The 27,048-nt window shown below is 40.4% G+C and overlaps 1 long non-coding RNA gene across 4 annotated transcripts in view; it reads right to left on the bottom strand.

The window, feature by feature from the left end:
• The window catches only part of LOC110353177 (uncharacterized), a 130,907-nt gene that overhangs the window by 81,796 nt on the left and 22,063 nt on the right, over window positions 1-27,048 (bottom strand). For 2 of the 4 annotated variants that reach the window (XR_011811811.1, XR_002403355.4), the window contains exons 2-3: window positions 14,510-14,827; window positions 12,218-12,340 (exon numbers count right to left, since the gene is read on the bottom strand). This is a non-coding gene — a long non-coding RNA (uncharacterized lncRNA). Of the gene's footprint in view, window positions 1-12,217; window positions 12,341-12,665; window positions 14,828-27,048 lie in introns of all 4 variants that reach the window. The other 2 variants (XR_002403356.4, XR_011811812.1) reach the window with 2 other exon arrangements.

The raw sequence follows: 27,048 nt of genomic DNA, 5'->3' as shown, positions 1-27,048 counted from the left end.
TGTAGAAAGTGAAGCAATAGTACAGCAGACAGGCTGCTTCAGTACACATTCAGGAATTCCTCCTCTAGCATTCATTCAGCCCGGGTTTAGGTAAAACATTCAGCTTGGGTTTAGGTAAAAACTAATAGCTGATTAAGCCAGAGAAAACAAGAACAGTGAAGACAACAAAACTTTGCATAGGAAAGATGTGAGCTGTACAGCAAAGCTTGAAAAGTAACAGAGTCCTGCTTGCTCTGTCAGTAATTTCACTGGCTATTTTTGATAATATCCTAGAAGCTTTTAAAGGACATTCAACAAAAAGGTCACTTGAAAGTGTTTGCAAAGATTAAGGGAGATCAGGATGCGTTTACTGTGCATTACCTGCCGCATGCTCTATTCACTGTCATGAAAGAAGAAAACAGCAGAATTAATCCTCACAGAGGAAATTAGGATGATATTGTGCTGGGTCACGTTCCTGTGTTATAAGATTTCCACCAGTCAATCCTGAGTTATTGCTGTGCAAATACTCAACCTAATTTAATAGATACTCTGAAAAAAAAAAAAAGAAAAAAAAAAAAAAGGAAAATTACTTTCCTTGTGTTTCTGAATAAATATTCCAAAAAACAAGAAGCGTAAGAAGCATATAGCTTGACACCGCTGACTGCCCATCCCTTTATTAACACAGGCTATGTTTCAAAGTAGGTCTCCATCATTCTGTTGTTGCTAACCCTCCTAAAAGGAAAGGTTTAGCATAGTTAGCGTGAACTACTCTGGGCTGAGGACACTCCAGGTTGGCTAGACAGCAGGTTGCTCTCATACCTGTCTCCAAGGTGCTCAAATATAGGAAAACCTTTTCCTTAGCTGCTTTCCCCTAAACATCCTGCTATCCCATGGAACAGTAAGGCCCAGTCACATGCTTTTCTGGAACTTCCACCCTGAAATATGTCTTTTTCCATAATTACTTCGCACAAATTCGTGTGAGACAGCCTTGTACGAGTGACATAGCTGTAACAGCTACAGAGCTGAAGCAGAATACTGACACACATGGAGATTAAAGACAGTTTGACTTGCTGCTTTCAAGGTGACCTCAGCACCTAACAGAGGGCTTTCTAAGTTCCCTACATACATAAGGATATCCACACTTGCATGCTGTTCACGGGGAATGTAACCCTACTGGGCATCGTCAGATTCCTTCCCAGAGCCCTTAAAAGTGATACTTTGGTAGGGTGAACAGAAAAAAGGTATTTCCAAAAGCACCTATCTGGAGCATGGGAATCGGGCCGATCACCAAGTCCTATCACCATGCCAGATACAGCAGCTTAATGGCAATTCCTCTCTCCCTCTGGCAGAGGCACGGGGAGTCTGGCACACTTCACAGGACCCTTCAAACCAAAAGAAAAACCTTAAGCTTGTGGGAATCACGTGTGAAGGGTGTGCAGTGGGGCAGGGTGGTAGTCTTCTGTGTCTGGAGAGGAACCAGGAGAAACAACTTCAGTGCAACTTGCTCACATACTTTCTAGCCCCCTCCATCACAGCGGGTAACTCAGCCCTCCCTGGTATATCAGAATTACGGCCAAGATCATACCCCAAAGGTCCAGGATACTCAACAACCTGGACATGCTGGGAAGGAGGATGACCCACAGAGCCTGAGATGAGCTGAGAGCTCCGTGTCAGCAGTGACACTTCTCACCCTGGCTTTTCTGAAATGCTCAGGCACATCTTATTAACAAATAAAACAAACTTAATAGACTGGTTTGCTTATCTACGGAGTGCAGTGGCTGCGCAAGCAGCACAGAATCAGGAAAGGCCATTTGGCCTGTTAGAAACAAAAGGACAAGCAAATAAAGGCAAAACTAACCACATCCTCCCAAGCTGACACAGTCCAGGCGCAGCATTCTCAATGAGCGTGTAAACCACCCTAGGCTGGAGACAAGAACAAGATTGAGGAATAAAATGCTCCAGTCTCTGATGAGATCTGAATGGTGACAAAACACTTCTGCCTCTCGCACAAAACAGAGACAAAATAGCAGAAGCTGTCGGGGAGGTTTTCTCTAGGTAGGCACTCTCCTGGCCTGTTTTATGGGGCTCACTATTTTCTGCAGAAAGTACTCCTTGTCTCTAAATCTTTTTGCCCAGTTTATTGGATTTTTCAATAAACAATGTCAAGAGTGGCAGGAGCTCCCAAACAATTTGCTAGCAAGTAGTAAGTAATCATAAGCTTTAAAACTGGGAAAAAAGCATTTCTTAAACAGAAGTGATGCAAAAATGCAAAACGATACAGTCAAACATCAACAGAGAAGAATGACCAGCTTAGGCAGTAGGTAGCCTGAGTAAAGTCTGCAAAGGCAATACTTCTATCACATCCAACTGAGGCCTGTTTTCAATATTATTTCCCCTTTTTATACTAGCAATACAGCTTGGAGCGAGGTCTCATTGTGCAATGCACTGCACAAACAGAAGAGAAAAACACCATTTGCCCCAGGGAGCTCAGGCTGTATTTAGAAAAGACAGATGGCAAATGCAGGAGCAGAGGCTCAAAGGCAGCCAAGCCGGTGGCTGATGGAGCAGCTATGCAGCTCAGAAGTCAAACCTCTCGAGTATTTGCTTGGTGACCAGTGCTTCAGATCTCATTGCCTCCTCAAGTCACAGCCGTGCCTGCAAAGTGAAATGCAAATGCCTCTAGGACTGCACCGGGATATATTTTCCTTTGCATAAATCTATGGAACTTCATCCATCCTGAAAATGCATCGAATTCAACCAAGCATTCCCGCACTATGTAAAACATGAGGTATAGCATACCTGCACCAATTAATTCTTTCAATTAATTAAATACTTTTGAACGCTTAAAACAACACCAACCAAACTCAAGAAAAAAAAAAAAGAAAAAAAAAAGAAAAAAAAAAGCTTAGCAAAAGCATACCCTACTTTGGAACACTTGAATTAGTCACACTCATTTAACTCTAATATTCCTGCTGTATTTGTGCTTATGGTTCAGACTGTAAGGCCTCACTTTTCAAGACACTCACAAAAGAAATCTGATTGCATTTAATGGGGCTGTTTGCATCAGTAAAAACTCAACAGCCTAAGTGGTTCACTCTTTGCTTTTGGCAGGGCTTTGCTCTGTCATTCACGTTTCTTTTGGAGTCCTGTGTGATCAAGCTTTTCTCCTCAGTCAAATTATCGCTATAATTCCACCTTCTCGCAACATCACAGATAAAACTGGTTCCAGCAAAAATTTTCTTTGCACAACTTCCCAAGCACAGGCTGCACCCTTGGCTGCCCTCCTTGTCCCTCCTTGTTTTGCAAGGCACCCGGAGCCAGCTCCTTGCACCAACAGCTCTCCAGGGCTAGCACTGCCTGCTCTTTCAGGCACCCAGCACCAAGGGCCCTGGTGGCACTAGACAAAAAATAAGCCGTAATAACATTGCACATATCACACGTGGCTGGTGCAGTCTGTAGCTCCAACCTAGCAGAGCACACACACACTGCTTTCAGTTGGATTCCTCCGCGCTTGTGTCCATCTCTGATTTTTTTGAAATTTGTGAAAGAGTTAAATGTTGATTTTAGCGTGTGAGTGTCCATCCCAGCAGAGAATTATATTTCAGTATACCATTATGGCGAATTTTACTAATGCTTGCCTATGGGAATATCTGGGTAATGGCACCATCTGACTCTTATCATAATTTGATTCAAACTCATATTGCTTTTGCATTTTATTTCTCTTTGCCATTCTGGCTTGTAACAGCCAACAGCAGGCTGAAATTTTACCTAAATGAGAGCGTTTTTGCTCAGTGAAAGAACATTACTCTGTGCCATTTGCTTAATAGTTCACATTACAGGGTAGGGAGTGTTGCATCCTTAGGCCAAGTTCCTGGCACCCAGTTTGTTAAAAGTTTCAAGGGCAACATAACTGCTGCTTCTGCACAGCAAAAACCTTATTGTCTGGGCAAAACGATGGTTTCTTAGCTAGAGTAGAAGTCAAGAAAAATCTCAGCTGCATTTATGCACATGCAGAGGCAAATAAATCAAGGCAACTCTGCTGTTGCCACAAAGTACCCATGTTTCCTCATGAAAACAGCTTCTCTTGACACTGTGTTTGTATCACTAATATTGCAGGAATAGAAGAGATGGACTTGGCCAGCCTCGTGTTGACAGCATCCTTTTGGCAAGAGGTATCGATATTACCTGTGCATAATAAATAAATAAACAGAAAGGAAGGGTATTTTGAATTGCAAGGAACAGAAGGAAACTGCTGAACAGAGGAGCTGAACCTGAAGCGGATCAATGTAGTGGTAACAAGTGGGACAAGCTATCAGCTTTCTGGAGCATGATCCAAACCAAAAGGGGAGCTGATTGCAGCAGAAGGTGGACCTGATCCTTCCTTGCTGGAAAGAGAGCTACAGAGAGGAAGGAGGCCACACTGAGGGCCAGCACCTGATGGCACAGCCCCGTGCACCTTTGCTGTGGCAGGAGGCACGGCACAGTGGGGACCGCTGGCAGCAGCTGCTGTTGCTCCCTACGTAGCACAGTGTGCATTTAAACACAGCATGCAGAAACCCCACTGAATTTCTCTTCAACTCCATGGCAGGGGGTAGAGCCACCAGCTGAGCTGTGGGCAGTGAACGTTCACGCTTCCTCAGTGCCTTCCACGTTTGGTGAGTGCCCAGGTGGCTTAAAACTCCCTGGAGCTGCTAGCACAAGGTCTGTGGAAATAAGTCAGTTTGTCTTGTCTTGTACAATGCTGTGCGGTGCCAGATACTGCTGTGTGTAGTATGAGAGGTATTGTGACAGTACAAACATGTCCCAGTGCAATCTCATCCTAGCAGGAGAAGAGTGTTCTGCCTACCAAACCTCAGGCTCCCCTCTCCTTCCCCACAGGCCATGAACTGCATGCTCAGCACTGCATCCCTGCAAAAATGGGGTGTATTCTCAGGGCAAGGAAAGTGGCTTTGATCAAGCTGGAATAAAGTTCAGATGAAAAGACGCTATATAAAAATCAAAAACTAGAAAAAGGACTGAGCTGCATCACTGAGAACAGAAAGGTGTTGCAGATGGGTCAGATTTTAAGTCCTATGCTCCACATCCTACATCTGCTTCTTCTGGCCCAGAAGGAAGAGGGACAATAAAGCTGAACAAATCCCTGTGGAATTACTTATTATTATTATTATTATGCCCTGGTCCATAGCCCTTTGAAAGGTTAAACTAATTGCTAGCATAGTTTAGTATTGATCCTAAAATATATCACCACCAATTATTTACCTTTACATATTACTATTTTTCATGAAAAAAACAACAACAACAACAACAACAAAAAAAGGCTCTTTCAGTATTTGCTAAAAGCTGGTTAGGTGTTTAGGGAAAATGGAAGTAGCAGAATGTGTCTTAAAGAACAAGTTTTATACCTCACAAGTAGATTTCAAAAATACTGATTTATGGCCAAAGCTGTATACATGAAATTTAGCTATCTTTTCTATGTGTAAATGCCATCATTTCCAGTCATTTAGCATTATTTCATTATTGTTTCCCATGAAATTTTTCTGCTGGCCTACTGTTAACTACTTTTTCTTTGAGAGCAGCACAGCTTGTGTTTTAAACTGCCAGAATAAAGCGCCAAGTGCAAGTACCCACCTTCATCAACCCAGAAGTCAACTTAGGAAGAGTTATGCAACACTGAATTTACATTTCCCATCTTGAAAGCGGAGTTTACCAGTAAGCCGCTACACTTGCTTGTATAAATTGGAACTAACATAAGAAAGGACTGAAAACAGACCAGTGTTTTAAATGACATGATCGGATGTACACTTAAACAAAAAAAATAAAACTTTCTTTCTGAAGTTCCAACTTCCTTTCTCCCAGTAGATGACCATATTTTTCCCCTGGAGAGGCTCAAAGGACATATTTAACAGAGTTTGATAAATATCTTGAATAACACGAGAAAGACATCAGTTATTGCCAACCTGTGATTAGGGTTGATATTGATCTAGAAAGCCAGATATTATTATTTTTAGCCTCCTATGAAGTACTTTGGTGGCTTAAGTTGAAATTATTTGAGGAACTGTTTTTATTAATACACATCTGTCTATTTCTAAGCAGGTGATAGAAGTTTGATCTTCATCTTTAAAACCCTGAGACCCTTAGTTGCTAGGAAACCAACAAATCTAATTCCTGTGGCTCTTATAACACAAAAATATAATTATACAGTGATTCTCTCCGAGAAACGCTATGTATTTTTCAGCTCCCCTTTGTCAGTGATTTGAAGCTTTCTTTTGATTCATTTAGGCTAAAGAAAAGGCACATCAGTTACAAAGATATTGGTAAATATGTTAACAGGAAAAGATGGGGCATTCTTTTTAAAAATTTTTTCTTTTATCTCATTGCAGGAATAAGAAATGACTAAGTTATAAGGTCTAGAAATTTACTTCTAATATAGATTCACAGATTTATCTTTAATATTTCATGACTGTGATTGTTGATCATTTCTGGTTCAGAAGATGTCTTTGCATACAATCAATCTATTGTCTTTATGAGAAACATTATTCATAAACATATGTAAAAGGTCTGTGCTTTCATTAAAGCATAACCAGTTAACCATCTATCTACGTATGCCCATCTGACCTTGCAATTACTGGCTTATCTATATGATGCATTGCAATGGAGTTATTAATTCTACTTCCTTAGACTTTTATTCTTCTGCCTGGCAGGTCTACTAGGAAGAATAACACACTTTTCATTAATAACAATTATAGATCACATGACAGGAGCCTGAACAAGATTTCATTCAAAAAGTGGTATCTTGTTGGTGGATGTAAGCAAATAGAAATACCTTGAATTCTGGGAACTTTGTTTCTTAATTGTATCAAAGGCATGTTACTACAAAAGAAAGTGCTAAGCTTGTGCTTTTATAAGAGAAATAATATTTCAACATATCTAAACATAAATATAATATTCTCTCCACTAATTATCTCCCTTTTCCTCAATGTACGGCAACAAAAAACATACAGTGATGAGAGAGAAGTTAGGACAGTCAGCTGATTCCCCTTTTCTAGAGTTCTCAAAAATCCCAGTCACCGTTTGCTACCTGCTTTTCTTGGGACACTGCAGCCCCGACACTGATAGGCACCAGCTGAGTGCTGCAGCCAGCCCAAGGGCAAACAGCCAGACACTCTGAGAGTCCTCATCTCTTCCTCCCATCTCCAGCAGCACCCCAGGGGGAGGAAATGCCCCATCTTGCAAAAAAATCAGAGAAACTCAACTCACTCAGAGTCCTCCTCTTCCTCCTCTTCCTGAGAGCCTTTGCCTTTAACAAAACAACTAGGAAATCACCCAGAATAAATGTCAATAAAATATTTCGATTGCAAATCACACACTTCAACTTAGGAAATGGCGGATTTTTATGCTGCTATGCAGCCTTTATTCTGCCCTTTCAGGTTTATAACAAATTTTTTGAATTCCTTGAGCTGAATTACTTTTCCAAATAGTGGGCTTTGAGCAAGATAAGAGCTCAGCATTGGAAGATAAGTGTTGGAAAAAATCCAGCATGCATAGAATTAAGATTGCACAAAGAACTGTAAATTTAGATTTTCACAGTTCTCAAATTCTTGACCTAGAGCTGCATTTTTTAACATATATCTTTAATGAAAGCATCTGCATATACACTAATGGTATTGCATGCACATCTCAAATACATAGAAAATCCCATTTTCTCTCTTGAAAATATTTCTGTCAGGGGATAATTTTTAAACCCCTTGCCCACAAAAGTAGTCCTAACAGAAGGATCCTACTGCAGTGATGTAACTATGCCCTAAAAGCTCACTGTGTACTTTAAAACAGCAAACCTCCATCACAAACAAAGCACCAACTACTCACCAGAATAACATCTTTCCTTCACACCCTACGGTTGCCCACCACAGTTCTGATAAGCACCACTAAAAAAGCCCTACAGAGAGTAGCAGAGCAGAGATCTCACGGAAATAGAGATGGAAAAGCCTTAGATTGTTTACCTTCAGAGACGGATTTCTAAGGGAAGACATGACAAAAGATTGTAAAAGATATGGAAGCAGAGGCTTAGAATCTACCTAAGATGAGAACAAAAATCTGAGTGATTTCCTCCCCTTTAAAAATAAGTCTAATTGTCAGAGGCACCCTCAGCATGGCAAGCAGCACATGCCTTGCTACAGCTGTCAGGTGCACAGGGAACTGTATTGCTATTGTGATTTTCTATTCCAGCACTAATATCTGAGCAAATAATGAGATAAATGCTTTCTTCCCCAAAACACAATACAAAATTACAGCATGTACATGTATTCATCCTCTTTTCCTTCCCCTGATTCCATCAGCTCTAGGACTCCATCAACTGAATGTGTAGTTCAAAGCAAGCCATATCTGAACCAAAAATGGGATGAGCAAAAACTTGCAGAGAAAGGAAGGCTCAGCCTGGCCCTCTGCAGCTGAAGATAAGCCTCCTGAAGTGACGACGTGAGCAGGGCTTGGCAGAAGCGCACAGCTCTCAGTCACTGCTCTCCGTGCTAGGTCCCTGCACGAGCGAATTAAGCCGATGTTAGCACGGCTTTGATTATCTAGGCTTATTATTTGAGCTAGCTTTTCAAAGCCACTTAATGCACAGCTGAATCAAGAAGATTGAAAAAAAAAAAAAAAAAAGTAAGCAAACCCACAGAATTAATACTGGCTGGTCAAAAGTGAAAAGGAGAACTCATATTACACAATCAAGCAGTGATTTGTAAAATTGTATCTGTAATTGAACTATAGTGAATGAATATAACAGAATTAAGCTTCAGACACCTTGCATTAAGCCACCCTTCATTCTCTGCTCTAATAATGTTTTTATTTGTCAACAAACTTCATTGAAGTAAGTTGAAGAATACAGTTTGGAAGGATACTCATTTATGGAGTAGATGGACTAATCTATATTAAAAATGCAACAAAACACATGTGGAGCTGTAGGTGCAGCAAGAAAGAGGAAAACAGAAGGACAAGAGACTGCCATTCTTCTCGTTAGCAGGAACATGGAGAGCACAATTACTGGCAGGAGACTGGAGAGAGTGCAGCTTCTTAGACTACAGTTTGAATACAAGGCAGGTAAATTGCCTGCAGGTAGAAACCAGAAAAGAAATAAAAACTATGAAGAGAGTCATGTTTATACAGTTTCTTTGAATTTTCTTATCATTAAAGCCCATGACTTAAAGAAAATATCACAAATAGTTGATTATTTAATTACCATACTAGTATAGTTTTCTTATCAACATTAAGAGAGAGAGCATGAGGTCCACAGATCCTCAATTTCTACTTTTTTTCTGTGCAAAATTTACAGGGCAGGAAAAAAAAAAAAAAAAAAGGCAACTACAACTCCACTTCTCCTATCCGTACTTCTCTAGGTCAGAATAGCACAACCAGGCCTTTAGGAACAGAGATAGCAATAAACCTGACTTCAAACTACTAAACAGTTTGTCTTAAAAACAAGACTAACAGCAGTTATGCTCCTAATTCATGCTCCAAGCCTGAAATTAAACTCTGAACATGAAGTAAAACTACTGCAGTTGCCTCCACAGCTGTATTTCCACCACCACCCCTGTTCAGAGGCAATACCTGGAGGCAAAAAATAGAAAAACACAAACACAGCTTAACAACCTGTATTTGTGCAGGACGTACTGTAACAAGACCAGTCAGGTAGGTAGGAAGCTTCCCTATTGTCAGAGGGCTGAAAAGATTACCAAAAAAAAAAAGGAAAGTCAAGCCAAGACCACCAGGAGCAGTAACTGGATCTGCAGACCAGGCTGATGGAAAAGGCAGAGGGTCTCCTGGTCCAAGCTGACATAAGTATGCTTGTTGCAAATCACTTTTGAGGATTTATTTCAGCTAAGGACATCTCCCAAATGCCAAAGAAAAGGAAAACTGTGCCATAAGCTTAAAAAAGATACATTGAGATTCGTTGATTTTGCATCATATCTTGTTGAGGAACCTCAATATGCATTTGTAGCTCCTTCATTCCTTGGCACTCTCACAGAAAGTAATCAGTATTGCTCCACAGAGACACTCACTTCTTCCAGCATTGCCCCTGTTGAGAGGGGACAGGGGAAGAGTAAAGAAAGTGTAAAGTAAGAATATCTTGAATTCTGAGCTGCAAGTTTAAAAGGCAGCTGAATCTCCTTCTAAAATAATAGCTCCGTTGGCACGGTTTGAGGACACAGAGGACAAGAGAACTAATTTGGAAGATCTCTTGTATATATGACACATGAACAAAAAGGTTCAATGTACCTTACAGAGGGGTATTGGAGTTTATCCACTTTATGATTAGAAATAGTCCCCTCCCCCCAGTATTTTATTTTGTGCCATTGCTTATTTTATTTTATTCACATAACAGTGCTTTATCTAAATTATGCAATATATAGAAAAGCAGCCTAAGCCCACGGGTTTATTATAAGAAAAGTCATACATATTTCACCTCACAGAGAATCACTTTTAGAAGTCTAAGATTACATACACATTATCATTTTCACATTGTGTAATATAGAATAATATATCTGGTATTTTATACCTGTAGCCATAAGAAAGGGTTAGCTCTAACCAATGGCTTTAGAAAACATGTTTCATATCCCCAACACCGTCAATAAAGCCAAACAACTAATCTTCCCTCAATAAACGTATCTTTTATAAGAGCATTTCCTTTTACAATTTCTGGCACAGAAACTGTAAGAAAGGAACACACAAGATTAGATGAGAGCAACTTGACCTAATATTGAAAAACAGATTACTGCTCTCCTATATTACAGAGGTTATAAAATCAGTGATTTCTATGTGGAAAACTGCTCACAAATATTAGTAACGATTTCTTGCAGTAGAAATTGGGAAGACAATAAGATGTCCCCTTCAGTCTGAAATAATGCAGCAAAGTTAGATTCTTTTCTGTCTCAAAGCACAAACATGACTTACAAATTATCTACTGTGCCTCAGCAACAAATTGAGAATAAAAGGTAACTTGCTACCTGGAGACATGTACTTTTTCCATCATAATTAATAATGATAGTTTTATTAAGATCCATGTAACAGCTAATCAATAGGCTTTGATACTTGTTCAGTCAACAACAGCTCCTGTGTGTTGGTACTATATCCACTATTAAGCTTATAACTATTCAGCCTAATCGCTTTACTACCTATTGCCCAAAGTCAGAAGAGAAACTTGTATTTAGACAGCATACATCACTTGTAACATTTGTTCAGATTCAGAGCAAACACCTCAGAGCACAGGGAAGGAATGGGAGGGAGCAGATGAAAAGGCAGGGAGGGGAAAGGAGGAGAGATCACTGGGGATTTAGAGGTGACAATTCTGCTACTTCTAGACTATTTGAGTTTTGAGTTAGCTCTGAAGTGCTATTCCATACTTCATCAGAGGAAACAAACTGTAAAATAATCCTGCTTCTCTCACCATGAACAAAAATCACACACTGACCTGAAGGACGTGAACCAAAGCTGTCAGTAGACAGAAGCAAGAACCCTGTAAGCCTTGGATGTGTCTGTTTTTCAGCTATTACAGATGCAAGACCTATATCTCTCTATAGTTCTCTCTCTTTCTCACCACATATTTCATGCATTCTCCAACCCCTTTTCATCTTAGCAATAAATCATTAATAGCAACAGGATATTATCCGTTAAGTCCAGAAAACTGTATTAAAAAACAAAACAAAACAAAAAACCAAACACCTAAGTGGAGGTTGAAGTTCTTCAGGTAAAGATATGGCTGGACTTGCAGACAAATGCTCAGCTTCTTTTTTTTTTTTTTTTTTTTGGCTTCTTCTCATTTGGGATACTGTAGGTGCTCATGGCCTTCATTTGGAAGAGCTGATTTGCTTTTGAAAGCTTAAAATGCCAGACCCTATACACCTTCCAGGGCACTCCAGAAATAAAAGCTTTCCAACTAGCTGTCTACACTTAAACCAACAGCTTCAGTATCTTTAGCCTTCCTGTTCCTCAGCTTTCAACTCCTTTCTCCTGGAAACGTGATGCTGCTAAAAAACTGTTGTCAGAAAGGCAGTTAAATGTAACAGGATGAAGTACACTGCACGATGTAATATGTGCATATGCAGGGCTCCTATTGTTCTGTGACTTGCTGTGTTGAGACTTACAGATTTCTAGTACAATGGAGACTACAAAAATGACAGCAGCCATGACTTATGCTCAAGGTTGGAAAACACAGCCTGATGCTCAGGCTGTTTGTGGAAAATACCTTTTGTCATTGGCTCTCCAGTTTGCACTATAGAGAGCTTTATGAAAGTCACTGCTCCTCAAACTGTCTGAGGACTGTGGAAGGATGTTTGATATCTTTCCTGCTTGTTGGACCCTTCAGCACCTGTAAAACACAAAATCCTTTTAGTTTCTACATAGCAAGGTACTAATTTTTCTCCCCTATTTTCTTTTCATTTTTTCACTCATTTATGAGTATCTTCCATTTTAATTTTTCCCCTATTCTTTCCTAAATACTACCGTAGATATTAATTCTCAGCTTCAGATATTGTGATTTCACTTTCTCCGCCTTTCTGATCTCTTACCTACTCAGTGTAATCTTTTATCCCATGTCTACTTTTTATTCTTTCTTATGATATGCTCTCTGCTATACACACTATTTAATCACTACGCTATGCTCTTGCGAGTTTTCTAGCTACTGAAACACCCACCGTCTCTTTCGCCCTCTGTCCTTCACTGCTTGTTTTACCTGACCACCCTACTACCTGGCCTCTCCATTTTCCACTCTCACCCCTGCTAATTTATGGGCTTGCCTCACCCACTCCTTTGCAATTAGCCTTTGATTATTTTTTACACAGCCCCAAAAAGCACTTAGCTCTAATCTTGTTTACTCTTCCAGCCTGTTAATTCATAACCCTTTTTGCATTAGCCTAAGTGATTATTCAAGTGAGCACCTCTTGCAATTCCAGCACGTTTTGCATCTCTTGGTAGATATACACACAATATTGGTGTTGCTGAAGGAAATGTATTAAATCAGATGATGAAGCCCATGGGTATTTTGGAAGCGGGCACCTGAGGGGAAGCCAGAGCAGCACAGACTCCTTCTGCACTATATCACATGCTACTCCATCAACCAGGGCAAAACCAAAGTCATCTTTGTTTCTAGGCTGTCTGAATCCATGGAGTAACACCATCAGGAAGCTCATTTTTCCACAGCAGTTTCAGAGAGATTCACAAAACCCAGTAACTCTGGGGTCACTCTTCAGATCTTTCCTGATGAATCTCTTTGCTGAATTAGAGTGGATCCTCTCTGCAACGTGAATCGTTGGCTGTAAATCACCTCTGCTAAGCCAGGAGGGGCAGAAAATGCACAATCAATTGCAGGAGAAGCAAATACTATACTTTAAGTTGCCCTGGTATTGACTTCACTTTTACTGGAATTCAGGCTATGTTCATCTGAGAGTTACTTTTACCTTATGACTATCATAATACTAGATTGGTACCATTTGCTTTAAAGCAACCAGCTTAACAGCTGCACCTAAGCTGCTGTGCATGACCTATTGCACTGCCAAACAAACAAACAAACAAACAAAACCTACCACAAAGGTAATGGGAAGAGTGATGATATCTGATCCTTTCCAGAGTAAACAGTAGGTGAAAAGAACCAGGGGGCTCAAAAAAGGTGATCATTATGCTGGGACATGACAAGGTGCTTCCAGGACTGCTCTGTTTTTGTGGCTCACAGGTAACCTAAGTGATCCTGGCCCCAATGCTGGGACACATTCAGTTTTACACTGGTGTTAATATCAGTCTTACACAAGCTGGCAGATACAATGTAGGCATCAGATATACTCTGGGATCTTAAAGAAACTGTACATGTGCCCTCTGTCATCTTTGGTAAGTGATGTGTTGTGTTCATGCGATATCCCAGGCTGTAAGCAGGGCCACGAGAGGGATGATCTCACAGAGCTGTTGCTAAAGCACAGATATCCTAATACCCACCAACAAGATTACATTTCCATATCGAAGTAGAAGCCAAAAAAAAAAAAAAAAAAGCTAATGCTTGCTAAATGGTAAGGAAGAAGGCTTCTCTTCTGCAACACAGTATAAGAAAAAAACATGGAAATTGAGCAATTTTGCATCGTGCAACCTCACTACCTTAAGTCCTGGTCCAGTACCAAGAAAAAAATATCAAAACTGATAATCATTTTAATTTTACATTTACTGTTTAATCCATTTAATAGAATTTCACCCTGCGATTCCTGCATCTCTAGGGGAGGTCAGAGTAGATGATCATAGCGATGCCTTCTGGCCTACAAACCTAGGAAATCACTGGGCCATTATAGCCTCTCCAAAATATGTGATTAAGAAGTACTTATAACACCAGAAGCTGTCTGAGATTTGAAAAGCCTCAGAGGCTTATCTGGCTCAGGGAACTACAGGAGCAGGGAAAAAAAAAAAAAAAAAACTATTAAAATTTCCATAGTCTCCCAGAACTCTCCCTTCTTACAATACAGGTACAAGCTTCATACTTGAGATGAGATGATACCCATACCACTATCTCCTGGATTCCTAGCACCATCAGTCTTCGAAAAATTAATCATTTGAACACCTTCCAGGCTGATAGGCTTGCCGAAAAGCTGGTTTTGAAGAGGAACATTTATGCACGCTAGAAGCAGAAACTGTCCTGGATTAATTCTTGTCAGTGGGAGTTATAAAATTTTATTTTTCAGGGCCTGCTGCAGTTGCTGTATGGCTGAGAGGTGCAGCTGCTGCCCTCTCTCACAGCTGGTAGCACGCGGGGGCTGGCTGGAGTGCTGTTCGCAGTGTGCTGTATCCAGCCGTGCTTCAGAGGAGCAGAGGGCTGTACGTCCTGAGGAAAGAAAGAGAAGCAAGAATGGGAATGAGTTCACTCTTCTCAAAGAAGTTGAGAAAATGTTGAGTCCATGTATTTTTGGCCTTTACCAAAACAAAAGATGCAGCTGACTCTGGTTTTTGTTTGGCTGTTTTTTTAAAACAATTTCAGAAGATGGCAATGGACAGCAATTAGCTAGCAAGTGAGGCTGGATGTCATTTCTCAGGTCAAGAGGTATAAGAAAAAAAACAACAGACACCCAGACACCAGTTTTCCACCCTGGAAACCCCACACAGCAATCCAGCAGCCTCCCAGTGTTCAGTGCTCACATCAGAGCAAGTTGTTTGTCAAAGCTGGATAACACCTTCACTGTGCTGCTGCACTTCTCTTCAGTACACACATACTTCTCAGCTTAAAAAGAGAAACGTGGCTGCTGCCCAGAGTGTTTATTTTCCCACTGTTTTACAGAGCTAACCGAGAGCAGCACTCCAGCATCACCCTCACACACCGATGGTAACAGCTGCCTCTTGCTGACCCTGCCGAGCACCAAGGTTAGATAATAATTACTTGGTTTGCTTTGCAGGTGAGATTTTATGTTACGTTACATGCTATATGCAACCTTTAACACATTAGAAGGTCAAAGAAGAGGCTGCTCAGAGCAGGGAAGTCTGCAGCACAGCTCACAGCCTTTTAAAGGGGAGAGAGCTGCGTCCCAAGCAGCAGGACAGGGTCAGCCCGGCTCCAAGAGGAGGCACTGGGAATTTTAATACTGAATTCAGAGAAGGGGAAAGACAGAAACGTAATGAACGGAGCTCTGCAAAGGGGAAAGGAGCAGCAGAAGTGCAAGAGAAAAAAATACTGGTACAGAGCTCTGAAGAAGCAAAGCACTTAGGAGGAATGCTGAACGTTTTCAGGGGAAACAGAAGAGCCAGGAGGAAATGGAGGTAGTGTATGGAAAAAAAAAAAAAAAATTAACTTTTCAGTGAATACTTTCCATCCCCAATAGGAGGGAAAAAAAATAAGAAGAAACTGAAAGCCATCTATACAAAAGCAAAGGTGAGGAAGGAGTTATGATTTAATAAAAATGTACTGGATAATTTCTGGTTTTGCAAAAGGAAACTGGGTCTGAAAATATACAGCTCACCTTTTTCCTTAGGATCTTATGTTTTAAAGGTGACCAAATGAAAGGTCATCTCACTTATCAGCACCAACATTTACCAGCAAGCCATTTGTATATCCCAGGCACCAGCACCAGCAATTACTCCTGGTGGTGCCCCTTGTTTTTAAAATAAAGTTTTTATTTAGCATGTTTTTACAAACAACAGTTTCACAAATCTCTTTGTGCTCTGGAGTAGCTGAAGCATGCACGCTAAGTACCACACATTAAATAGCTCTCTTTATACCTTTCTATTATAGATATTCAGTAGGTGGAGGCTTAAGAACACACACCGTTTAAAGATAGGGTAAAAATGCCTTAACAGAGGCAGCGTTACTAAAAAGAAAGAACCTGTGCTATTTACCATATGTTAAGATCAGTAATACATTAAAAGCCATCAAGAAGAAATTACATGCAGCCCACATTGTTTTCAATGTGTTTTTTTATTTTCTCTTTTTTATCGTCTTGATCCATATAAATGATGGACCAACTACAGAGTGCAAATGGTTTCTTGGGAGACATGGGTATAATGCCCATTATATGCTGTTGATTCCCAGTGTGTAAGGGAGGGTGTTACGCAGGAGAATGCTGCAATGTTAAATTTCACTGCAATCCATTTGCTGTGAATTGATGCAGCCAAATGAAAAAGTTTATTACAAGTCTTTCCATGAGAAGAAATAATCAGAAAGAGCCATCCTTTGAACTACACCCACTAGAGCTAGGTTAGACACTTGCACCTGTACTAAAGAACCAACTGTGGACAGAAATTTTGTTTCCTGTCACCCCACCTAGAAGTTGTTTTCATACTGTTTGAATGTCTATTAAAGATAAATGAAAACCACCCCTTGAAAATTTTAAATCTAGACTCCTCTACAAACACAGAGACTGCGTAAACTGAGAATAAAGAAATGGATCTGGATCTATATTTTCCAAGCATTTCCTTAGTTTGCAGGGGGTCACTTAATGCTCTTGATGGGAAGAGCCTCAGCTGAGCAGGCATTGAATAGCAGCAAAAAGCCAAAAGAGCAATCTGACTGCAGAAATACAGAGCATAAATCAAAACCAGTGCTGTAACACACACTGAAGTTGTGCTCAAGTGTTTCGAGCCTGACCCAACTCTCACTGCTGTTAGCGGCTGGATTTCCACCAGATGTTCTCCTGGCTTCGTTTGCAATGCCTCTCACTGAACAGGGTCTCATTAACAGTTAGGGACGTGCTCAAGGGACTTGCTGATTTGGGCTTTTATTCAAATTGAAAAGGGCATTTAGTGTTCTGGTTACAGAAAACAACCAAGAGGATATTTGAAAACACCCAGAGCAAGCAAGATTTTCCTGTAGGTCTGTGAGGTTCCAGCCCCTCCATTAATAGTGCCGTACAGGAAACATCCCATAACAGGCAAACGCCAGTGTGGCATGAGTATGTGCCTGACCCATTTGTCAGGAGCATGTAGTCTGGGGGTCTCTCCTCAATTGTCACACATTAATGAACCAACCACACATTTTAAAGCCCTGGAACAACCTGTCTTCAAGAGTATCCTGGAGTTACTGGCCTAACTCCTCAAGTCTTGGAGTTAATTGATGAAGGCCCACCCTATATTTATGCCCTGCCAGGAACCAGTGCTGTTAGGCAGGCTGTAAGTCAATGACACAGCTCCACATTTGAGGAGAGCAGTCAGCCACCATCATCCTGCGAGACCACTCTCAGCCTTGCACAATGACAACACCATGCCAAGAGCCATTCTGTTGATGCCTTGTGCTGACATTTCAAAAACATTTTGAGATTTCAGCAATTTCCAAAATAAGCTGTCCTCATGGACGTTACAAACCATCCAGGAGCTGAATGAAAACAAGCTGCAGGGAGCTACTTGGGCTCACAGCCTAAGGAGCAGAGCCATGGAAATTGTCCTTTGCAATGCTGTGACATCAGACACAACGATCACAGGGCTCTGCTTATCCTTCAAGCCTTTATATTTCAGATCAGGATCTGACTCTGTGGTCCCAAGTGGTTTGAAAAACCCACATTACCAGGAATTTAACCAAATTGCTGCTTTCAAAAATTACTCACTCAATAAAACATACGTTTCCCTCACCCATGGAGGAATATTACTGGGAAGCTGTTAATGAGAACTGTGTTAATCTAAGTACATACTATGCATTTTGTGTTTTTAAAAAATTTTACTCATCAGTTTAATAGGCAGAACCCAATTCTTAACCTGCTGTTTGTAGGTTTCCTCCTTTAATACACCACCAAAATGACTGTACCATCAGGCCACTAAGTTATAACATGACCATTTGTTTACATGGCATGTTTTAATGAATCATTAATATATTTTGTGGCACTTTAAGTAATCTGTCCTTTACTTTGATACTTCACAATACACCCCAGGACTAATGGCCCATTAAAATATGCCCTGTTGTATCTTGTGGCTTAATTGATGTACTTTTGCTGTTTTGATACTATCCTCAGGAAATTTGTTTTTGTTTTCAGCAAGGAAGGACAGCACTAAATTTAAAATGAGCTCAAAAGGCCATCTATTAAGTGTAAATGTGGGTGTTTTCCTTATGATTTTTTCTAGTCCTCCCGGTGTTCAACATTATGGCACATTTATTTAAATTACCAGATTGGTTGATCACAGCAGGAAACAGAGTAAGCACATTATTTCTATTTTGACAGAACAATAGAAGACTTTTTATACATTTCATTAAGCAAAACTACTTAAAGCAAAAAAAAAAAAAAAAAAGGAAAGAAAAAAGTCTCACTGTGTAGCACCATCTTTTACTCATGAACATCCTGTTGAAAATCCAATTAGCATTTTCAGAAAGAAGTCCTGCAGTTAAACTCCAATGCGACAGCAGACGAGTATGAAATGAAGCTCCGATATTTAAATTTTTCTGTGATAAACCTTTGCAGTGCCAAAAAATTATCATAAATTATACTTTACATTAGGATTTTTTCCTATCTGTTTTCTGAATTCATGCAGAGAAAATAGAAGCACATAAATAAGCTTCATAACAACTCTGAAAACTCTTTGCCTGCTAGCAAAGAGGAGCTGGTCAGAACAAATCCTGATGAGTGGGCATTTCTGCATGTAGCAATGCTCCATTCTCACTAATTGCAATAATGCTTTCTGAGGCTGTGTTTGTCTTTTCAAAAAGGAGCAGGTAAATGGAAGTCAGTCAAATTCTGTTAATTTTCACATGTTTACTGGTCAGTGTATAATTATAAATCCCAAAAGGATTTACTCCCTAATAATTATTTCTCTGCTAAATTGTATAAGGGACTTCATTTTTCACAGATTTTAAATCTGTTAGGCAAAACAAGAGCTACACAAAGACTGGATACATAAGGCACATCTCATTCCGTGAATGGTAAAATCATCAAAGCCAGTGGCAAATAATTTGAGGTGGTCAGCTTTAAACAAATACTACCCCAACAAAATAAGAGTTCTGGCAACTCCAGCACTGAAGGCTTCTTTTAAAAAGTTTGCTGCTATATTTTTGCTATACATTAAGGTAATGCTTTCTGATACCACTCGGATTTAAGAAAGAACAGTAAGCACATTTCAGAAAATGTTTACTGCAGAGCAGCTTTCCCTCAGGGAACGCTGTCTCAGAGAGGTACAGCAAGCAGACAGTTTGGGTGCCACGGCATTTTAATTTAGCCTAATACGGAGTAAAAGTCCTTAAAATTACATAATTAAATGCTATGCAAATGGCTATGGCAGAGGCAGATGCAGGCAATTGCAGGATAACGCTACAGATACATGAAATGCAGTGACACGAGGGCACAAATGGCGATTTGTGTTTGTTTTCCTCTCTGTTTTGCTCCTTGTTCATTCCCATTGAGAAAACAAGAAAAATGAAACTACGATCTAATGCTTAAAGTAATGTCTTGGGCTCAAACTTAATTCTCTACATTTCTCCAGGGACAAGTCCCAGGATCCCACTGTACCGTGTTTTCTGATTCTAAAACCTGGATATCCCAGCTTCTTTCCCATGGCTGTCAGATGCTCCAAGACTGCTTGACTCGTTACCTGTAGTACCCCTGGCAGACCGTCTTTGTTCATTACCTGCTTTCACCTTCTAATGCTTTCAGAGGCAATACCTGCTTCTGGCTGAAACCTAGCACCGGCTCTAAGCATAAGCTAGGAGACCATGTATAAAACACAGCCAAAATACGCTTGCAGTTGGGTAGCATAAAGATGAGACAAACTACTGAAAAGAATATGATAGAAAATTAACAAGGGACTAACTTTGTCCCTAAGTATACCGCACAGCTAAGATAGCATTGTGTAAGGTTTGCATTCACTTAAAAGGAAAAAAAAAAAAAAAAAAAAACCCTATAAGCGCAGTTACTTCAGAGATGACACCTGCCAAACCACACCAGTGTCACAGAACAATGGTCAATTCAGTTAATGCAGCACAGCAGAAGGCATTGCTAAAGAAAACAGCTGGGTTTGATGGACAACATCAAGCTGAGTGCATTTGGGACAGGGAGGGGGAATCACTCACATCATCTCTACTTTAATCCAGTGGACAGAAGACGTGTAGCAGCTGGAGTACATTCTGCTCCAGCAGCACATCTTCTAGTCCAGCTGCACAACAAAATAATGTAGCCTGCTTGCTCCAAGTGAAGTGAATCAAAGCCTACAGTAACTGGGAGTTACTGGGAGACTACTTTCAAAAGCCAGCAGCTGACCTGAACTACACACCTGAACTACACATCTAACGTAGATGTACCGTTATAACACATGAAAATACTTTCAATGTGGCAAAAGACAGCCTGGAAACTTCAGTCTGCTTAGTGGTATCTTAAAATCATCCCAAAACACTGCAAGGCATTATCTTCCAAGCAGTGAGAAAATATGCTACAGGTCAAGTGCCAGAAGCATGATTGCAGGTGAGCTCTAACACGAGAGGAGAAGCCCCAGATTCCAGTAACCCAGCTGGCACACAACAAACAAATCAGCAGCACAGCATCCTCCCACACCAGCTCTGCTCCTATCTTAGCAGCATCCCAGAGAAGAACAAATGAGGATTTTGTAAGGCAACTAAAATGGTAATTGACCTCAGTGGACCCCAACCTTGCATAGCTTAACAGCAGGCTTATACCTCTCCTATCAAAAAGAAGAGCAAAGGATAAAGTGAGGCCAGAGTGCAGCAGGGGTCAATGACCAGAATTTGTTTTTCCAACACTTGTGGTTCTGAAAGCTTGGTCCCATTCTATCATCTATCAACCCCGAAAATGCCTTGTCAAGGTCAGCCTAGAGGAAAACATCAACGGATGTCATAATAAAGTTAATTATGTCCTTCCAGCCCTGCTCTTCCCCTCATTTCCCCCATGTCAGTGCAAGCAGACACAGCTGGGCTGCTTTGGTGGGTGCACCCAACAGCTGGCCAGGAGCCCCGGGGAGCACAGAACCAGCCCCGCTCCATCCTGGTGCCCATTCTGAAAGCATGACCTGTGCTCCTCTCTGAATGCCATGGCTGTGATCAGCGACTGCACCAGCCTGCATTGTCCCTACCTCATACAACCTAAGAGCATTATTCCAGCGGAGGCAACAGGAATTTTTCTGCACAGAAGTCACTGAAGGTCAGCCTGTATTTTACATGGGCATATAGCACATACTTTTCAGAATCCAGACTTTATTAAAAAAAAAAACACAAAACTTTATTAAACAGCTTAAAGCCAATGAAGTGCACACAGCATATTAAAAAAGGCACTAGAACCAAAATATTCTGGTTTCCTCTGACCTCTGGTTTCCTATCAATATGCTGAAAACCAAAAACGTTAGGATTCTGCGTCTATGACAGAAGTTAAAATTACATATACAAAGCCAATGAGGAAATAACATACACATCGGGCTCAGCAACTACATTCAACAGGCAGATGAAAAATTGATACAGCAAGAAAAATACACTGCCATGGGAGCCTTCTCCTCTTCCTGAGGATAAAACAGGACTTTGAATTGCTTCTACAAACAGCATCTATATTCACTAAGGAAGCAACAGACTAACTAACTACACTTTGTGACTGCAAAAGCATGGATCTATCCACAGCTGCTCCACGGCTGCCTTTCTCTCTATTGCATGAGCCCCATCTAACCACCTTATACTCAGTGACCTGCCATGAATGCTGTGGACTGTGAGATGTTTCCCAGCCCAATTTTTCCACTGCTGCATGCCGAATGCTTTCTCCTCCTTCTCCTATGAGAGAGGAACAGACAACTTTATCGGCCCAGAACTGATATGAAATCATAAATTCAATTTATATTTTTATCCTAGCAACTCACATAAGTATCTCTGTGCTCCAACCTGCCCCGTCTGACTTAAAATCTTTGCAGAGATATCTAGTCATTACTTTAAGCTTAAACCAGCAAGTCTCCTCAAATCTTTTTCCCTATCTTTCCTCAGTCACTGTCAGTGCAGTGCCACTTGCCGTGGTCCATAACCCAGGATAACCTTTGACTCGGGTGCTTCCCAGTCACTAAATCCAGTGCACGTCCGAATCCTGCAGATGCTCTCTACGTAATGAATTCAGATATGGCTTTTCTAAACAGGTCACACTGGAAAGGTTTTCTTCAGGCTCCTAACACCTTTTGCCTTTATTAAAGCAACATTTTTCTTCCAGGCTTGACAAACGTAATTCTTGCCCTGCTCACATCTATTTGCAATGCTTCCGAAAATATGACCTCCCTACCCTGTCACTTAGACCACATAACCCTCCCTATCCGTTCCCTTTTGGCTCCTTCTTCTATGTTGTATCAAACAAAAACCACCTTCACTTTGTAAGCCCTTCCTGGCCTGTCCTTGCCTTGTCAGCTCTCATTCCACCCTGCAGAACAGGCTGTTACCTCTCTTCAACCAGTGACTTCAGGCTTCAGCTGCACTTGCTGAAGAAATACTTGCTACAGAAATAGAGAAGCAGCTTCATCCTTTCTGTCAGTGACCTTTTTGCCAGGAGCCACTCACTTTAAACATCTCCACAGTCACCTATTACCCACCCTCAGCTCTCTCCATGTCCTTGCTGTTACGGCTACGGAATGACCAACCTTGGACAGTTGTATGCTGAGACCTAGCATGTCGCATGCTATCACCACTCTGTTTCCTCGTGTTCTGTCTTTTGGAAACATTTCTGTCTCCTCTTACAAAACCAATTCATTGTTAGTGCAGGACACAGGACATTTCAATGCTTTCTAACCCAAGGGTGGGCTTCGGGGCACTGTGGCAATGCAAATAGTTATGAACAAAACTGCTGCCTTTCCTCTGCCCTCGGCTCTGTTGCTACTCACTGAATAGCATCATTTGAAGATGGGCTCCAATTCTGCATTGCTTGCACGGATCCCAGTATATACATCTGGGAGTGCCACGTATTTACTAGTGCAGCCCAGGTTCTTGTCATTTTACTGGCGAGTGCTATGGGCTCAAAGGATTTTCAGAGCATCAGGTATTGACAAGTAAAAGCTTTTATATTGGAGAAATATGAAATGGCAGAGGTCTTAGGCTTCTTTTAAGAAACACATAAGCCACAAGATCTCATTTCATATCATGAGAGTTTTGCTTTTAAAGATCAGAAATCTGTGCCAAAAGCCCCGTGCTTCTTTGCCCTAGCAACCATTTCCAGGGCAACAGACTGTCTTTTAGAGCTGAAGGTCCTTATGTCTTGCAAAATCAGTTCTTTACAGGTCTCAATTTCCCATCTTTTGCCCAGATAGTTTATTATATGTACACCATATCATGAAGATCAAGATTTATTGTTAGAAAACTAGTTAAATCTATAGCAACGCCCATCTTGGTTATCAGGTAGGACTAAATATGGGACACCCAGAACCAAAAAGCAGGTTTTGCATCTTCACATAAAGACTATATAACAACCATTCCTGGGGACTAGTAAAGACACCTTTAGAATACATAGCTTATAGCGTGCTTACACTCTAAGAGCAGATGTAAAAATAGAAGAGGGGATGGATAAACTAGCAAAAGCAGATAGAAAGGAAAAACCCATAGAAAAGAGCAAGAAAGTTCCAGATATTTAAAAGGAAAATCCTTGAAGTTCTTCAATTTTTCTTCCCAAGAGTACACAGAATGAACCAGAATCGTGGTTCGTAAATCTATGTTTAAAACACTTGACCTAATATACTGAGCTTTGATCTACTCACATCAGCTTTCATCTGCAACTAATCACTGTGCTCTGGGCTGGGTGGCAGCAGGACAGGTATATCCTTCCAAAAGTTATTGGGCAGTAACTAATTTTAAAGATCGGTTTGCAGTTTGTAATGACATGGTTCTTGTATATGCTCCTTATAAATCAGTACAGTCTCGCATGCTACACTGAACAAATCAATAAATCACTTACAAGTAATACTTGCAGACCCTTTATTATCAACTGCCCTTTGAAACACTTCCTGTCCCTTTCACATAATATTTACCATTTTTGGTAGTTTCTAGAAAGGTATTTTATCATTTAACTCTGTCACATTGGAGCCATTTTGTGCTTAACTGACTTGTTGATAAAAGATTCAGAAGACACTGTGAACCTTTTTCCCTTGGTCTCAATACCCTTGAAAGTTCTGGTAGGCACCCCAATAAATACAGACATAAGGAAATGTGACCCCATAACTAGATCCAGTCTAGGAGTAGCAATAAAATATGATGAGATCTGTTCAGTCAATTAAAACAAACCTCTAGTGTTCAGTGGAATTGGTTTGTGGAAAAGTGCTCACAATCAAAGAACACATGGAATATTATTTATCCAACTTGTTTGCCAGATAAAGTTATCGATTACAAACTCAGTTTTAATTATAAAAATCATTCCTAGAAGGGGTTTATATGTATTAGAGTGATTTCTAAATGGGAAAGGATTCTCAGATACTCGTTCCAATTATGTGCCTCCATAAACACAAACACAGTCCATATCCCTCTGCTCATTTCTGTATAAATGGAGTTCCTCTGTCTTTTGAATTTTTAATTATTATTTTGGGGGGGGGGGGGGGGGGGGGAGGCAGATGGGGAGAAGGGGTTGCTAATGGAAAACAATGGGTACTACCCCAGAAGTAAGAATTATTTGGAATAAGAAGGAAATCTCATACTTTTTTTAAAGTTTTAGCTTTTAATTTTATTTATTATTTTTTGGTGATAATACAGTATAAGTCATCATTCTTTTCAAAAAGATCAACAAATAAAAATTCTGGCTAGCTATATACAAAAAGATGGGTCACAAGTTTAACACAATTTAAATGACATTTTCAGAAGGGTCTGTCTGCAACCTGTGTACCCGTACCTCACAGAAAATCAGCCAGCCATGCTGCTAATTCATTCATATGTATCAGAAAAAAAAAATCTAATCTCTCATGCAAGCAGGAAGGGGCTGTGCTTTTAGTATGCACATTTTAGAGCCAGCATAGCTCTGCCCATTCAGTTCTTGAGCAGGGGTCTATAAAGAGGGTAAATATGTTTAGATTCCTAAATAAAATAGAAGTGAGCAATTTTCTTTAAACACCCTACTTGTCCTTGAAGGAGAAAAGCTTCCAAGAATCTCTTTAAACTGCAATTACTAACTCAGGTTGATATCTACATGTACTGGGGTACGAGCAGAGGAAAACCTGAGTAACGTGTTTTGGCAGGAAAAAAAATATTTTATATATAAAATCTACTTTAAGCATCCCTTCATTATCAGCTTTTCCACTCTCATTTTCAGATTCAGCTTCTCTTCAGTCCAAACTCAGGCTCACACAGGTCAACTGCAGCTCAGTACGCCTTGGACAGACACCTGGAACTGCCCAGGTCATTCACCCAGGCCTGCCTAGCACAAGTAGGAGGTACTGTGTATGAAAACGAGAAACCAAGATATCAAAACACAATAAGCAGTACAACAAATCCATATTCTGCAGATTTGTTAGTAATTCTAGTCAAATACTTAAGACTCCAGCCACTTATCCTGAGGGACAATGCATTTGAATAGCAACATTAGTGGATCCTTCCAGTCTGCTCTTTCCATGAAGCCAATAAGGAGCATCACATGCACCTGTGCACTCCAAATTACACAGATCATTACAGAAGGGAAGGGATTTCCATCACACCCAGCAGCAAGGAGTGGATGATGGATTTTGTTACAAACTTGAAACTTTCAGCAGAACCTAGAGTAACAAAAAACTGATCTGAGCCTTCATTTCAGGAGAAAGCAAGCTCTATTCCCCATTGTGGGCATAACAGACTGGCTTGCCACAGCTGATGTAAAATCTCCTTTGGTCCTTACAATAATTAGGAATTTGACACAAAGGCATATGAAACAAAGTATTTGTACTATCTGACCTAATATTACAGAAAGAGTAATAGCCATGATTTCAAAACCAAAACACATTATCAGCCGTAAAATACAGAACATTTGAATATGTTTTTACTATTATAGTTATCAGTGTCGTTCTTCCTGGACTACAAAAATTAAGATATTTAGATAAACGCTCAAGGCTTTGGTATGGATCACATCTTCCTCAGCATTTTTGTAAGCTGGCACACCAAATTTCTGTTCTACAAGGTAGTCAGTAGCCTTTCAAAGTAAGAAATCTTCACAGAACCTGGAGATGTCTCCTTATGTTATATAAAACTATGTATGTATTTCTAATGTGGCAGTTGATGAACTAGAGTGTGCTGGGATGTGAAAAATAGCATTAATGAGAATAAAGATGTAAGAAATAATGTTAACTAGGCCTTTTCATTACAAAGGAAGAGAGCTGTGCATGTGTAAAATGGGTACATAAAGTTTTATAACATATTGCCTGCTCAAAACCTCTAACATTTATAATACATTTCCATTACTATTTGCTGTAAATTGCCTATATCTTTTACATTAAAAATAAATGGTTCCAGCTAGACAGCTAAAAGGTTTGATTGCAAGCAATTTTAGTTGACAGTATCAAACAGAAAAAGCCTATAACTTCGAACTCGAAGCAGAAAAGATGCAACTTTGCAGAGCTGATCACCACAGAATGAACTTTGAGCTCTTTTCCATTCCATAAATGCTTTGTCCTGCTTCATTGGGGTTACTCCCCCACATTACTTTTGGAAAGCAAGTGAAGCACCAGCCT

The sequence above is a fragment of the Anas platyrhynchos genome, chromosome 10 (assembly GCF_047663525.1).
Source record: "Anas platyrhynchos isolate ZD024472 breed Pekin duck chromosome 10, IASCAAS_PekinDuck_T2T, whole genome shotgun sequence".
In the NCBI taxonomy this organism is placed as follows: Eukaryota; Metazoa; Chordata; class Aves; order Anseriformes; family Anatidae; genus Anas; species Anas platyrhynchos.
Note: the sequence above shows the minus strand (reverse complement) of the source record. Positions and strands in the feature narration are given on the sequence as shown.